The 15,837-nt window shown below is 41.0% G+C and overlaps 1 protein-coding gene across 1 annotated transcript in view; it reads left to right on the forward strand.

Annotated features, from left to right (window-relative positions):
* The first annotated feature begins 15,295 nt into the window (after positions 1-15,295).
* Positions 15,296-15,837, forward strand: part of CLVS1 (clavesin 1) — a 100,928-nt gene continuing 100,386 nt past the window's right edge. The window contains exon 1 of the mRNA XM_015617621.3: positions 15,296-15,612. The gene's annotated coding sequence lies outside the window, so the exon portion shown is untranslated. The remainder of the gene's footprint in view (positions 15,613-15,837) is intronic.

The raw sequence follows: 15,837 nt of genomic DNA on the forward strand, positions 1-15,837 counted from the left end.
TCCAAAGCAGTGGAGTCTCCTCCTGAAAGAATAGTTGTAAGCTTGATAACTGACTGGAGAGTCCCTCACTACATTCTTCAGATATACTTATGAGGTCTTACAATATCAGCAAAAGCCATCTCTGCATTACCAAAATATGTCACTAAGTTTTCAGAAAGAAAGTGGTATGGAGGGCTTTACTTAAAATTCTTACACAAGAAATACTGAAAGGGAACATGCCCACTGCTTTTCTGTGTCATTGTTTTTCCCATGCTCCAAAACAGCCATATCAGGCTGTAGTAAGCCCTCATCAAAAGTAAAGTCTGAAGTTCTCTGACTCCATTTGATTCCAAAAGAATAAGCAGCGTTATGGTATTTCTTTTACTAAATACTAAATGGAGCATTTGAGCAAAATACAGCAGTGACAAATTGGTAAAGTACACCTTAAGTGTTACATGGCAGAAATAAAAGTGGAACTTGGCCAGTGCAGCCTTTTCACTCACCAAGAGATGTCAATCAAGATGTCTTGCTCCCTGACAAACTGTCCATCTAGTGGAAATACTTAAGAAGATTTGGATCACTCTTTTCCCTGTGTTAACAGCACCAATAATGAGCTCTTTATCCAAGGGTCAGCAGGTCACTAACCCGTCAGCTTGGATTATTCATTGTTTCACTCCGGGATCCCGCTTCCCTGACCAGGAGCACAGCATGCAGACTAGATTTGTCCTGGAATCTTCTCTGGATAGGAACAACCAAGTATCTCTTAAACAAAACCCATGAGTGGGTTGATGGTTAGATCAATCAGAGGCAATTCCACCAGGCATTGTGGCCAGGGCAATGCCTGTCTCTCTTGCCAGCCCAGGACTCCAGCAGGTACCCAGTATGATGATCTTTCCACAACTTGCAATATCGTGGCCTGCTATATGCAGTCCACCCTCCCAGCAGTCTGCTGGAAAGGTAAAAATGTACTGCAGGGGTCTCACTTTCCATGAATATTTTAAAAGAAATTATGAACCTTTGAACCTTTTTAAAAATTATTAAAAAAAAAAAAAAGTAACAAACACCAAACAAGTGTCCAGGACAAAAGAGAGCATTGACGTGGCCCAGAGGATAACTCAGACTTTTGTACAGAAGGATTTTAGTGATTCCATAAGTAAGGGACTTGAAGGATTTCAGGGGAACTTGAGAAATTGAAGTGTTGTACCAATTACTTCCATAAATGACCACAAACTGCACCTTGGGAGGTGAAGAGAAGAGGGTAATGCACAGCTAAAACAGGTTGTACAGAGACTCTTCATTCTTGGATGTCTCAAAAACCGAGATAGACAAAACTACAGCTGATTTGACATGGTCTTAACTCTTTTAACAAGAGACTGGACTAGACTTCTCCAGAAGTCCTTCCCAGACAATGCTTTTATGAGTCTGTGTTATTCTGCTGTATTTGTGTTCTCATGATTCAACCACAGAACCCTATATTGTGACCTCTGAGATGCTTTGGTATATATTTAGAGCCATAAAGTGTCTTTTAGACATCTATTTTCTGTAAAAAGGAATGTGGGTTTATGCTTTCCAGATGTCAGGGAGCAGCAAGGACAAGCTGCTCTCCAAGGACAGGAGCAGAGGGTGGCAGCAAGGCAGGCAGGGTCTGTGACCTCCCCAACAGGAATTCAGGAAGTTTAGCCAGGAGGGGTCAGGATCAGGTCCAGGGACAGTGATGAGGGTCAGCATTGGTCCAAAGATAGATTTGCTAACCCATCACAGTTAGGCTGGTCTGGGATCCAGATGGGAAGTCAAGTCAGTCTGCCAGAATCAGGGTCAGGGTCAGGCCCAAGGATGATTCAGGCTGCACTCACAGAGCTGTAATGAAGAAGAGACTCGGCCAAACTAAAGAGCTCCAGCTCCCAAGGGAAAGCTTGGTGGGCAGGATATTTCTTCTAGCTTTCTTCATGATTGTACTTATGAGTGAGGGAGCTGACTTTGGAGTCAGTCAATTAGACTCCTAAATTTAGATTAGTATCTAAAATAATCTAACAGATTATCAATTAGATTGGCTCCTGCAGAGAGGGGGAATAGACTCAGAACTCTGACTCCAGGGAAGGTTCTGCCCAGAGATCAGCGATCCAGAGCCAAAAGCTGGATAGGAGAGCATCTCTGGCCCAAAGGTCCCTAACCACATTGTGATTACATGGTAAGAATAGTTCAGGTTAACAGGGTATGCCTTTCAGTGGGTGTTTTAGTAGATTTAATGTCTAAAATCCCTCAGACACATTCCACACTAGAAAAGTGGCAGATCTACCCTATCTAGCCAGATTTTGTCATCTGTGACTGTTTCATCTTTCTGACAGATCAGCTGGCTTGACTACCTCCTCTTTTCTCATTAAATGTAGCAGTAAAAAGCAGTTGTCTCTGATATTGAAAGCATTTTCTGAACTTACTTTTCCTCTCAATCTCAAGCAGATTTTTGGGGTTGTGTGTAACTAAATTTCTTTTGTGCAGATGGGAAGCCTTTCTCTTTTGAATCATGTCAGGGTTTATTTTTTAAAAGATATATTATGATTATTATTTAATACAGACTTGAATTTCTATAGATACTTAACAAAAATGACAGTGAAAAAAATTATCAGGCTGCTTTAATAGGCTGATTGAATGAAACAGCCTCTTCTTTCTTTTTTTTCATTTTCTTTACTTTTCAGGGTATCCTGTCACAATATCCAGCAGCTGGCACTCATGGGGCGCAGTCCTGTGGGTCTCCAGGAAGACTGAATACAGACAAGAAGAGGGAGTTGAAACTTAGTGGTAGCTATGGCACTGCCCTTTACTGAAAGAGACTGATGAGATCTAGAGGAAAGGCTGTGTCTTGTACCGTGTGACATTGATAAATGCCTCCAAACTGGAAGCAGGGAATAGAACCCTCACCCTAGCTGCATCCACAACAGAGAGGTATCCACAAGAAGGAAGTACAAAAGCAGTGATTATGTAAGAACTGGTGCTGTTGGTTGTTTTAGAGCATTCACGCTTCCAATTAACACGTGTTCAGTAGATCAGTGATTGCTGGTTTTGTGTCTGTGGTCATGGATAATTGCACTGTGTGATGAACTAAAATATTCCCACTGAGTACAACTGTATTGATCCACAACCTAATTGTAGACATTATGAAAATACCTTTTAAGGAGCATCAATGAGCAGCCTTGTTCTGAAGGAATTTTTATTTGGTTTGGCAGCATTAGAAGAGTTTAAAAATCACTCACTGTGCTCATCTTGTTGTTGAAATTTGTTCACCTGAGGAATGATACACTGAGACTTCATGCATAGCTGGAGATTATTCACTAGAACAGTCAGCAGGGTGTAGGGATATACAAGTCAAAAGATGATTGTTTACTTGCAGAGTGGTTATTATTTTCCCCAAACAATATTCCTCTTAGTAGAGGTATGGAACTGTCTGCTGGGGCCAGTGATTCAAGTAGACAAAAACCTCAGTGGGACATGGGCTTGTAGGGACAGCTGAGTTAGGAAAGGTCACTGTTTGGTCAAGAAAACCTCATTTGATTGCACAAAGAATCAGACTATATGCAATACACTAGAATGAATAGACTATATTTCATCTTACAGTTCTTGCTGCTTTATTTATCTAACCTTTATCCATTGCCCACCACAAGCTCAATAGACTCAAACTGACATTCATCACTGTCCTCTCAGTGGAGCTTCAGCTTGACAAGATTAGTGTGAGACACCTTCTTCTGTGCTGTCAGGTGAGCAGGGATGATATAAGGCAGCAGAAACTTGTCAGATCCCATAGCTAAGTACAACTCAGATTTCAAAGCCAGAAAAATCGACTCCTGAATAGCTGTCATGCTTCAAGGCTGAGAAATTCTCATTCCAGTATAAAGGAGTAGAAATTATCTTGGCGCTGCCTCAAACTGTTGTTCTGTAGTGTCACTTCTTACTATTATAAGACACAGAAGCATTTGCTTAAGAGAAACTGTTATTTAAGAATTAAAATACTGGCTTTCAAAAAGAAAGTTATATATTGAATCCTTAAAATGTGCAGCTTATTTATCATTATAATATAATGACCTTTCCTTATACTTTTTTTAATGAGTAACAAATCACATTACCCCTGTTAAAGAATTAGGACCTATATAATCTACTGCTCCAGGTTAGCATTGCTATTCTCAATCTACAAAGAAGGAAATGTAAAGAAATCAAAGTAACAATTTTGTTGACTATCACTTAGTAGATATGTGAGATAGATAGACCTCCTGAATCCCAGAACTGGGGTGTCAGTACTTCAGGATTCTCCTTTTACTGTTATAAACAATAAAAACTGAATTATCAGAAACTACAGTGAGGACTCATGCCTTCCATCAGGCTATGGCAAGTTAGCAGGAATTTGGAATAACCAGTCATTTGTGGGTTCTCAGAACAGTTCATCTGTGAAGTGTTGCTCTTCCATTGAGCTTTAAAGTCAAAGGAAACAAGCTAAATTAGTGAGTATATTCATATGCTATATGTTAGTGTTTCTCTGCTGAGAGGTGGCAACTTTATACGTTCATGGCATATGTTCAGCCACCCCTCAGCGCCTTGAATATAAACCAATGTTTTAATTTTGTTCCTTGAAATGTGTCACACCAATGGGTTCTCCCAGCATTTTCCAAATGCTTGTGTAGTAGCCATTGTACGTAATGTTCTCATGCCTGTGCTAAATATCTTAATACCAAGAGCAGCAAAGAGAACACGTTGGTTCTGGGGTTCATAAACCTCAGACATGCCAGTGTACATTTAAAGAGGTTTCAACTGATTTTAATGAGCTCACACTTCACACCATCCCACTCTTTCCCAGAAATCCTTGCTCGCTCTCTCCCGCCTCTGGAAGCCACAGGTTGATGGATCCAGAGGGAGCCAAGGGCAGCCCCAGCAGGTTCTGAGACCTGGCAGGAGTTCATGCACTTTTGCAGTTCCAGCTGCATTACTGAAGTGCCCCAAACCAGAGGTCTCACTGAGGATGATTTATAAAAGTTGATGGGGAAGGTGCACTAGATGTAACAGTGGAGGGAAAGATCTGTACATCATTTGGAGTTGACAAAGGATGGCAATCCATGGTTGCTCTAAACAATAAAGCACTAGGTGTACAAATGAATAAGAAAAATAAGGCTGGATTTTGCAAATCAAATGGAAATAAGTAGTGAAAAATCTCATCATGCAAATAAATAATGAAGTGAGTCTTCTGTGTAATGATACAGGCTAAATATGAAATTTAATAATGATAGAACTCCAAATCCAAACTACTACTGCCTCATTTTTCAGTAAGAAATATGACACTGATGAGATGAATGTAGAGGACAAATGGCTAATAGACATGAATGCACAGAGAGACAGAGATGACCGCATCTGGGTGTAAGAATGCTTAATATGCTCCTTTGAGAAACTAGGTGATTTACCCACTGAAATGTGAAAAACAATTGTGAATTTTTAGTGGAGTATGGAGGAGCATCATCTGACTAGAAAACAGCAAACATACTACCTATATATACAATAGGATGACTAAATCTGTGTAAAATACAGGAAAAAAATACATTAAAAAAACCCACTAAATCCCAAACTAAATCTACCTGCATTGCAGCTAGCTACCAACACTTGAAAGAAATATGAGTTCAGCACAAGAAAAGAAACAATAATTAGTCTGGAAAGAACTGTCACTAGTGGAAAACCTTGAACATTTGGGATTGATTTTCTAACATCTTCATTAATGACCCTGATAAGAAGCTGGCGTGTACTAATGAAGTTTGGTGGTGACACAAAGCTCAACAGAGAGGGAGAATGTAATATTATACAGGAAAAACTAAATGACCTTGAGAGTAGAGTATTAGAAATGGGATGAAATTTAATTGCATAATGTGCAAAGTCATACACTTAACGAGCTTATAACATGAACTTCTGCAAATTGGGAGTTTCATAGGAAAATGACAGAGAAGGAGGGAGGGAGACCCTGGGGCACTTGTTGATTACAGGAGGATTATGAGCCAGCAGTACAGTGTGGTCATGAAAAAAGAAAGTGCCACAGCTGGAAAATTTCCTAGTATAGCCAGGGATGCTTAATGTGCGAGACATTAATCAAAAACCATGTGAAATATCACCTTTTTTCTTTATTTGAAAAGTTTCAAATGGGAAATGGAAGTCAAATCAGCTATTGGGATTTTCTTAGTGCTGGAGACAGGAAATTTTCCTCTGTGAGTGCAAAGAGAATATAGCTACATAAATGACCTTACCATGCCCATGGGTCTGGACAGGTTCCCTGCACAGTGCTCTGCCCTGCTTGATGGATTTTTGGGCCCCAGATAGGACAAGCCCATGATGCAACAGAGATGTGTCCTCCCTGAGATAGTTTTCATGGCCCAAATAAGTAAAATTAGCTGGAAACTTCATTGCTCTCTATAAAGAAACACTGGCATCTGTAGCTGTCCTGTCCCCTAGAAAAACAATGTTAAGGGAAAAAAAACCCCAGCAAACAGGGAGAAAATCAAATAAACATATATTGACAAGAAAGAGAGTTTTGTAACTAGCAGAAAAGAGAGATTTTGCTGTGAGTTTAAGGAAGAAAACAAATTTGCTTTAAAATTGAGCTCAAATTCCGTAACATCCTCTATTAATTTTCTTTTCCAAAATGGTCCCAGAAAAAAACCTTTAGTCTCTGATTTATTCTGTGACTTCAAATCATCAACTTATTGGTTTAAATCTATTACTTCTTAGGGAATGTGCTAATTTTCAAGAAGTTATCTCATCAGTACTTTATGGGAAATATATATACATTTAATTCAAGCTTTGTGTGACTAATTTTTTAAAAGAAAGCTTGTTACAGAACTTTCGTCACAGAAAATAAACTGAAATTACCAGAGCTGTCTTGTAGTTTCCACACCCTTTACAGTGATCTGTAAAGGATTTTCCCTCTGTGCTCATCACTGGTGAGGCCACGGCTCAAGTGCTATGTCCAGTTCTGGGCTCCTCACATTTCATGAAAGACATTGAGATGTGGGAGAAGGTCCAGAGAAGAGGGTCTGGAGCACAGGTCTGATGAGGAGCAACTGAAGGAGCTGGGATTGTTTACCCTGGACAAAAGGAGGCTCATGGGAGGCCTTGTCACTCTCTACAGCTCCCTGAAATGAGGTTGTAGCCAGGTGGGGTTCAGCCTCTTCTCCCAGGGACCTAGTGACAGAATGACAGGATGTAGTCTCAAGCAGGGAGGTTCACATTGGACATCAGGAACAATTTCTTCACAGAAGGGGTGATTAGACATTGGAATGGGCTGCCCAGGGCAGTGGTGGAGTCACCATCCCTGGAGGTGTTTAAGGAAAGGCTGGATGTGTCAGTCTGTGCCGTGGTCTAGTTGATGTGGTGGTGACTGGTCACAGGTTGGACTCTATAATCTCAGGGGTTTTTTCCCAACCTGATTGATTCTGTGAATCTCTGGTCTGCCACTTTATGTAATGAACATTTGCCTACAGGAAGGAAAGTCAGCAAACTGAAATGGGCAGTCAGACACAGGGTGCTAATACCCAGTGTGTGGAAATCTTTCTGACTGCAAACAAAGTCTTTTTACACTAAAGATGGTGCAAAAGAGACAAAATAATTTTACCACTAACTACCATCAACTATTGATGTTTTTATCACTAGGACACCAATTATACTGATAAATGTTCTTCATGAGGTCTCCCTTGGGCTCATGTTTTTTTACCAGATGTCTCCCTCTCAGTGGCTTAGAGTGGAGTGATTTCTTTGGAGATCTAAAGTACATGTCTTCTTCCTGATCTCGCTGGAGACAAGTTGCTGTGTGGCAATGTATAAATCTGCTAGCAAAGATTCCTTCCATCTTAAGTGTCTTCCCTTTTGGAAGACATTTAACTTCTTTTTTTCTTTTCATGTTTTCCAGATCTCATAAGCTTATGTGATTAAGGGGATTAGTTTGGAATTCAAGGAGGGATTTTTTTTAAATATATTTTGAGCACTACGTGCCTTGCCGTTTTCTTCCTTGGGTTTTACACTTGTCTGTAGCTTTTCAGAGGTGCTGAAAAGCACATGGTTTTCAGCAAAATCTAAGTGGATACTTGCCACCTCTTCACATTTTACTGCAGTTCCACAGGAAAGAAATACATGTGAGAGGAGAGAGACTACAACTGTGTCGCACACAAATACCCATGTTGAGCCACTCCACCACATGGTTATTCACCAATGCAGGGTATCTCCTGAAGGGTGCTGCAGGTCTGTGCCACTTAACATGCAACAGCAGGACTTGGGCAGCCTCTGTTCTGCAACGAGATGTCCACTACATGGAGAGAGCCAGTTCAATTTAATGATGGTTCCTTGGCTTTTGTCCAGTGGAGGCACCACATCCTAGGAAGAGTGACAGACCAATAATTTAACCTTAACGTGTGGAGCAAACTGCTGCATGCTTTCAGGGAACTGACCATAAGCCCTGAATCAAGGAGGACCAGACACAGTCCCCGCTGGAAAATCACAGCCCATAGTTAAATCTTAACCTTTTACTAAAGAAGAAGCAAGTCTAACTGTGCCCAACTATTTAGGCAATAACTGAGCTTGAACACTCATTTCTGGGATTTTATGCCTCTCCAGAGATGAACTGGCAGCTGTGATAGACTCCAACAATGCCTGACAGTGAGGGCTTCCTGCCAGAATCAGATCTTTCCAGCACTTCTGCATACAGTTACTGAAACCACTTTTCATGTGTACACATAGGAAAAAATAGGTATTTGCAGCAGTGTATGTGAGAGATGGAAGAGGGACAAGAGAATACATTTTCTCTCTCTTCTACATGTGTACATGGATGTACACAGGCATGTCCCACAGCCATTAAAATCTCAGCCGAAGGGAGGAGATTTCTCAGGATGTGTGAAGTGACAGACCTTGGCACTTCTCCAGCCGGCTCTCCTGCAGGTCCTTGCTGCATGAGAACAAGCTGATTAATAGCTGTCCATACCCTGAAGCTAGGGTCACTTAAGAGAAGGGGCTGCTCCCTTTGTCCTACAGCTGCAGAAGGAGTACCACAGCGGAAAAGGAAATGAGACTTTTTCAATAGTCTCACCTTTCCCTTCCCAAATGCTTTTCTCATTCTTCTGTCTCTCCTCCCTCTGTCTTCAATGTACTCAGCCATTAATGATTAAAAATCCCCAAATAAACAACCCTAGCTGGTACACACAGAAGTGCAAAGCTGCTGCTGAACAGACTCCATTTGCCTCAGGATCAGTTGCTGCATCTGCTTGTGAGGCTGCCAGTCAGGACTGCAGATGATTTAAGAGGCTTTCTTATTGGCAATTTAGTTAAACCTGCTGTGCACAGCTAGGTCTTGGGAGAAGGAAGATGAATGCACATTTTAATGACTGAATCAGCATATATTGGGAACCAGGATGGCAGGAGCCTCACCTCCCTCGAGGCTCACGAGCTGTGACAAGCAAAAAACCTCCCTCCTGTTAAAAAGTACATGATTGCTGTATGCCCCACTGTTGGATATATATTCTAGATGGATTGTGCCAGATAACATTAAAACATACCCAGTGTTTGCAAGATGACATTGGTGCTCTTTACACCCTGATTCAAGTGCTGAATCCCGGGAAGAATGAAACAATTCTGTGGAGTGGTTTCAGCAGATTGATACATCCTTTACGCTCCTGGATGAAGTAGTAATGTAAACATCAGACTGCTGATGGGTGTTACAGTTGTTTTATACACAGAGATTTACCCCTGTGCTGGCTAGTTAGCACAGCTCCACCACAGTCAGTGGTGATTTACATCTGCTGAGGATTGCAGCCATAATTCTTGTCTCTATTTCTGTACATGTATACAAATACACTCACATACTTCAGTTTTCAACAGACTTCAGTTATCCAGTGCAGCATTGTATCCTCCATCTGTTTATATCTCAAACAAAAATTTATGCAGTTGCTCAGTCACAAATGTGAAATTATTCTATATCCTCAGTGACACTGAGATAATAGAATTTATATTGCACATATGCTTATTTACACACGCAAGAACTCACAGTCATTATTACTGTTGCTGATTTATGTTATTGCCATCCAAAACTGCATGCATTTATGTACACCATTCATTTAAAACTATTTCAGAAATAAATCATGACATAACAAACTAAGCAATCAGATGAGTATCCTATTATCTGGCTATTCAAATCCAGCTACCAACCTTCAAATCATCTTTTATCCCTTCACATGTTCCATTCTCACACCTTGAGCTCAACTGTTAAAGCTACTTTGGGCAAATGCATAGAGGCAAGATACAATTATTATGCAGAAAGGGAAATAGACAATAGATTTTGGGAAGCTAAGGAACCCTGAAGTTAACACACTGGAGAATTGACATTAAACAGCTTACATATTTCAAGCTTTTAACAAATCATATCCGAGATCAGTATTCTGCAAATCAAACTGAAATGTTGCTCATGTGCAAACTGATCCCAATGTAGAAGGTAGCAGTTATCAGCCAGGTTTTTCCCAAGAGGATTTTTCTGAATCAATTCTTTAACAGTCTTTCTAAACCTTGAGGAACTCATCTACTTTTTGGACTACTTACCTCCTTGTATGCTTTTTTTTTGCCCTACTAGCCTACCTTAGATTGCCTTTCCCCAGCATCAGGAAGAATTATTTCTGATATTCATCTTCTAAGACAGTATGGCAAAGTTTTGCTGTGCTGTTCTTTAAAGGTCATATTTAGGTAGTAACTATGCAAAACCTGACATCTCACAATTTATTTCTCTCTGCAAAAGGACACTTAGTTGTTTAGCAAGACACTGCCTTTTTGTTTAGACAGAGTAGCACTGACTACTGAACTCAATAGATGCGTGTCCCCAGGTGATTTAAATCACAGTTACCTCACTAAAGACAGCACACTCAGTGCTGCCAAGTTAAAATGACTAAAGACATGAGGCCAAATCTGTGCCTTACTTTAACAGCACATCTGGGCCTAAAGTCAACATTTCCAACATCCAAATGTCAAAGAGATATTTGTAGTTTTTTGAATGTTGATTGATCTTTAGAGCTAAGCTACTCAGCCTAGGTCTACACCGTGAACCTCACAATCCCGAAATAAGCCATCTGTGGGGTTTAGACTGGTTCATAGATAGGCAAGAGCTGAGAGGTAAACTTCTGGATCACAGTTCTAAGAGCTTGACTTTACCTGAATTCTGCTGCTGGCCTCCAGCTCTGTGTTGCATCTCATCACCAGCTCCTGTAATTCCCATGGAGTTGTGAACATTTCAGCTTCACCCCTCTACATGCTCGAGGCCAAAGCTTTGCTCATGTCCCACTTACATGTTATTCTGAGAGTGGCAGAAGTGGTGATTGCATGTGAACTCAGCAAAAGAGTGAATTCTCTACATCAAGACTAAAAATGGAAAAATTGGACCCTTCTCATTAAATAAATCATATGAACTATCAATTTGCATATGTTTTGCATTCTTGGGTATAAATTTTTAAATATTTTAAAGGTTCAAGAAACCTGGGAGGATTTAAAACATGAATCCCTCTGAACTGTGATCTAAGAGTTACTTGTCCCTTAAGAATAATGATTTACTGGGTCTAAGCAGTTTTAACATTATTATTTTTTAACCCACTGGGGCTTTCAGTGCGGTTACTTTCAAAGGAAATAAAACCAGATGATAATTGCAGATTAGAGAAAAAGAATGAACTCCCAATTAATTATTAAAATTGACTGTTAATTTTAGAAACTTGCAGTAAATTGTTCACAAAAGAAAATTTAAAGCTACAAGAACTATGTTATTTTATATATTGTATTACTGTATATAGTATGAATACTACATTATTTCTCAAATTCCCTGTTCACAAGAGGTAAAAAACATATTAAATATTGGAGGAATCACACAGAGAAAGTAAATGACACCAGGTATATACTGAATAGTGTCAATGATTCCCTTTCTTGTATCAGAAAATCACAGAATAAGTAAGGTTGGAAGAGACCACCAGAGGGGTTAATTGGTCCAATGTACCTGCTTGAGGAATATACATGCACATACACTAACCCTATAAAGTGCTGAAGATCAATATGTGTCTGTGTTACAAAGATATATATCTCCATAAGGCAGAGTGAGACCAGATTTCCACTTATTTGGATTTTTTTTTATTTAGGGTTAAAAAATTCATTCCTCACGGTGATGAATTGAAATATTTCAATGGTTTTGGGCTTTGTATGAACTAGAGAGTAGTATCAGAGATGCAGAAATGTTCAGACTAGCCCCTAGTTTCATGGCATATATTGGGAGTCAAAAATCCTGCAAGAGAATGTGTGTCTAGTCCAACCAAATGTAAACAAAATATTTTGCTGCAAAGAGAATATGAACTATTTATTATGCCTAGACTATGGAGCGATCAGCTACTCTGACCTTCCATGGCTTCTTTGACAGTTAAGGTACTTGGATCCTTTCAACTTCTGGTAAAAATATATATTTTCTTTTCAAGTTTGTTATCTCCTTGTTTGTTTGGGTTTTTTTTTTTAACAGAACATCAATATGTGTGTCAGTAGAGAAGGTAAGTTTAGAATAATTTTAATATCAAAGTTCTATTTTACTTTAAGAAAAGGCTGCGTAAAATATCCTCCCCTTCAAAACTCATCTATTCCTTCCATGTGTGCAGTCAGTTCTGATGCCTTCAGTGACAAATCGTGACTACAAGCATATTATTCTCCCCTTAGCTGTGTATATTCAGCACTGTAAATGAGAAAGGGTTGCAGCTCCAGTCTGTACACACCAGCAAGGGAGTTCCTAATGTCCCAAACACAGCTTTATGAAACTCAAAGTTTTATGCCTTCAACACTGTTTGTTTCTGAGATTGTAATGTCAGATCAAGTGTAATGGCTGGGACAATGCAAAGAATGATACAACCTGGAGCATGGTCTCAGACTACAGAGTAGATTTTGTACAAAGAAAGTGATGAAGAAGTGATAAAGTGGTGATGAGAAAGAAACTTAAGAATATTTGCACTGGGATCAATATAAGGCCCTGCTGTAATATATTTAGAGATCTGCTTCTACCATCGTATTGTGGTACATGTCAATCATCCAGGGGCTCAGCAGGCACTGGTCACTTAACAGCAACAGTAAGGGAGGAAAAAACCACATCAATTAAACTGAATGAAAATAATAAATCCCCAAATATTAAGCATACATCCAATTTGGCAACTCATTTGACTGCCTCAGGCAGTTGGTTTATAAAGTCATGTTCATTCCACTTAATATTATTAACAATTCCCAGGGAAGCACTGCATAGTTACAGTAGCTAGTACATTAATCTTTATCATATGTGCAAGAGTGGAAGCAAGCTTGGAATGGGATTATGAAAACAGAGTGCTTATTCTTTTATCTCCAAACTGATCTCTATGCAGAAAATAATGATCTAATGAGACTACTTACTAACTGAGTATTAACTTCCCTGGGGCTAGAAATACTTTTCCATCAAGTGCTTGGACAAATGATCTTGTGAGAGCTCTTGGCCTTTGAGCTTCTGCTTCTTCTCTTCCAGTCAATGTGGTTGGGTCACAGGATGTAAAAACCTCATATTCCAGTTTTACACATGCTGTGGGCTAAATTAACGGTTCTGCATGGAAATCATTCTAAAAGCACAAGTCATCTTCCCCACAGATTCCTTTTGACTTTGCTCATTAATATTGGGGTTCCTCTAAAAAGTAAGTGACTCTGGATGTACACACTTTAAAAAAGAGCAAGACCACTGGAACTTCCCCTTTTTAAGGGAAAGCAAAGCTGAAAGGAATCCAACTGTGTTCACATTCTCAAAGTCTACTTTGTATGTAAGAATATAAGAGAAGACAGTACTGGGGCAGATCAAAGGTGCATCTAGCCCAGTGTCCATCTCCAGCAGTGATCAGCACTGGATGGCTAAGGTAAAGAATAAGAACAGGGCATAGATATAATCATCCTTTCCCAAATATTACTCCAGCCTTCAGCAATTTGCAGGACAAGGTCTTCTCAAGCCAGAGGATATGACTTCATACTTAAAGAGCCTTAATGGATTTTTCTTCCACAGATATGTCCTACAATTTTCTGAAGCGTGAATTCCTGTGGAAATGAGTTCCACAGATTCACTAAATATTCTGTGAAGAAGTATGTCCTTTTGTTTGAATCAAAGCTAGACCCTAGTGGGTTTCATTTCTCCTACTCCTAAAAACGAAAATGATACTGCGATATTGTTCAGGTTTATCTTCCTCATGCTGCTCTTTATTATGAAATACTATGAACAATGAAAAAACCCCACACTGCTATTTTATCTACACTTATTCCTCTCTTTTTTTTTTTTTTTTTTATCATGCTGAGGAATCCTACTCTATTTAGTCATTTCCTATGCAGAATTTGTTCCTTATATTTATCATTTACCACCTAGTTCTTCACTATACAAGATCCTTCAGTAACAGACTCAGGAAACATGTCCAAAGTGAAGAGACCAAGAAAATCAGCTGACTTCAATCCACCAATCCCCAGGAATCATACTCCTCAATGTACAGGGATAACAAAAGATCAGAAACGCACTTTGCAGGTACATTTAATGCATACATTGGTACATTGGTTTACTGTGTTGATAGGAGCAGGTGTATGCGAATTTGATCATTACAACACCCAGAGCCTTTCAAGTACAGTTTAAGGTAGGTCTTGTGTGGCTTGTACAGAAAATTATTTTCAGAACTGAATTTAATGACAGAAGTTCCCTTCTCCTGTTCTTTCCATGCCATCAGCTAAATCTTACACATCTCTCTAATGAAAGATTGTTTGTGAAGTAGGTAGATGGCCTAATCAAAGGACATTATGGAAGGACATTTTACAAATGTAGAAGTGTTCTAGGAGATACTGTGAGAATTCAAGGAGGACAAATTCATCCTGAAAACACAGGCACTATGTTGCTGAAGAAATTCCTGAACCTAAAGTCTTTGGAACAGGGGCTGAGAGAGTCCTGCTTTTTACATTCTTCACTAAACGTTTGCTGTGGGTGCTGTCGGTGACAGTCCCCACAGTCTGACCCAGACAAACTTCTCTTCTAAACCCGGGCTGCCATGTTCACTAAGGCAGCCCATCGGCAATACACGGCCCATTAAGATCACCCTTTCCATGGCTGCCGTAAATGCCGCAGGAGGCTGTGCTCTGCCCGACTTTCGCTGGGAAAGAGGCCATGCTAGAAAAGAGGCGGTGAAGCCCATGCCGCTGGGTGGAAGCCCACCGAGCTGAGCCCTCCCGGCCGCCAGCAGCCCCTTCCCACCCTCCCGCGGCGGCGCGGAGCTCCCAGCGCGCATCCCGGGGTGCCGGGAGGCAGCCGGGCGGGCGGCAGGAGGGCTTAGGACCCAGGGGAACGGCGGTGGAAGGACCCAGGCTTTGGCGCACACGCCTCCTACCAAAAAAAAAAAAAAATTCTCAGCCCCGTGGAGCTGGCGCTCGCTCATTCAGTTTTCTAGAGAGATCTGAGCCGGAACCCGGGAGCCGGAGCCGGGAGATCTTTCTCGCCCCCACAGCTCAGCAGCAAGGACATCTACAGGGGGAAAACTCCCACCCCACGCAGCCCCCCGCCGCCCCACGGCAGCTGCCGGCGCTGTGCAGGTATTTGGATTTGCCTTCTCTCGGGTTGCGCAGGGCGGCTCTCGGCGCTCCCCCCGCCCCGCCGGGCCCGGGATGCGGCGTTTCAGCACCGCCGGGCGGACAGCTCCGGCTCGGCCGCTCCCTGCCCGGCCTCCGGCTCTGCCTGCTCCATCCTGCCTGCTCCCTGCCCGCCCTGCCTGCTCCGTGCCTGCCCTGCCTGCTCCCTGCCCGCCCTGCCTGCTCCGT

The sequence above is a fragment of the Parus major genome, chromosome 2, assembly GCF_001522545.3.
Source record: "Parus major isolate Abel chromosome 2, Parus_major1.1, whole genome shotgun sequence".
NCBI classification, from domain to species: domain Eukaryota; kingdom Metazoa; phylum Chordata; class Aves; order Passeriformes; family Paridae; genus Parus; species Parus major.